The 660-nt window shown below is 31.1% G+C and overlaps 1 protein-coding gene across 6 annotated transcripts in view; it reads right to left on the reverse strand.

Annotated features, from left to right (window-relative positions):
* The window catches only part of Trh (tryptophan hydroxylase), a 261,632-nt gene that overhangs the window by 17,393 nt on the left and 243,579 nt on the right, over positions 1–660 (reverse strand). The gene's annotated exons all lie outside the window — the stretch shown is intronic.

Raw genomic sequence — 660 nt, forward strand, 5'->3', positions numbered from 1 at the left:
AAACTGTTTCTAAAAAATATTTATGGGAATACTTCATAACATATAAATTATTTTATAATTTTGGAATTAAAAAGATAGGTTTGATTGATTTTTATTACTTTTTAAATTATAGAGAAACAAATACACTAATTTTTTAAAGCATGATATAATAGAAATGTTCTTGAAAAATAGAAAAAAAAAATTCTGGTGCGGTGCGCGCACTTAAGTACCCAAGTTTTGTGCAGATTGGTTGGCTCGTGTTGAAGCTATCGCTATTCTAGTATTTTTCGAAAGAAATATATAAAGGAAAGGGAAAAATATTTTGAATTTTCTGTTGCAATAAAAATTCGTTTTATAAAGCTTCTCGAGGAGGCAAAAACAAATATAAATTTTGTTTCTACCAAGAATACAACTGTCTAGCATAAGGTATTTAAACCGTCATGCAATCGGAAAAGATCAGGTGTTTTCGTTTTTTCCGTTCAAATGGGTATCCTATCATGATATTACAAAACCTAGATTGTTTCTGAACAAGAGTTCTATTCCACTCAGAAAGAGTTTTCGAACAAGTAGCTCCTGAAATAAGTGAGTTCAAACTAGTAGTATAAATTACCGAATGGCGTAACGCCTACTGCTCTTTAAGATACTGTAACGCAAGACTTGACTCTTGTGCGGGCTTGCAGA

The sequence above is a fragment of the Halyomorpha halys genome, unplaced genomic scaffold (genome assembly GCF_000696795.3).
Source record: "Halyomorpha halys isolate HHAL.00 unplaced genomic scaffold, Hhal_1.1 Scaffold388.1, whole genome shotgun sequence".
Taxonomy (NCBI): Eukaryota; Metazoa; Arthropoda; class Insecta; order Hemiptera; family Pentatomidae; genus Halyomorpha; species Halyomorpha halys.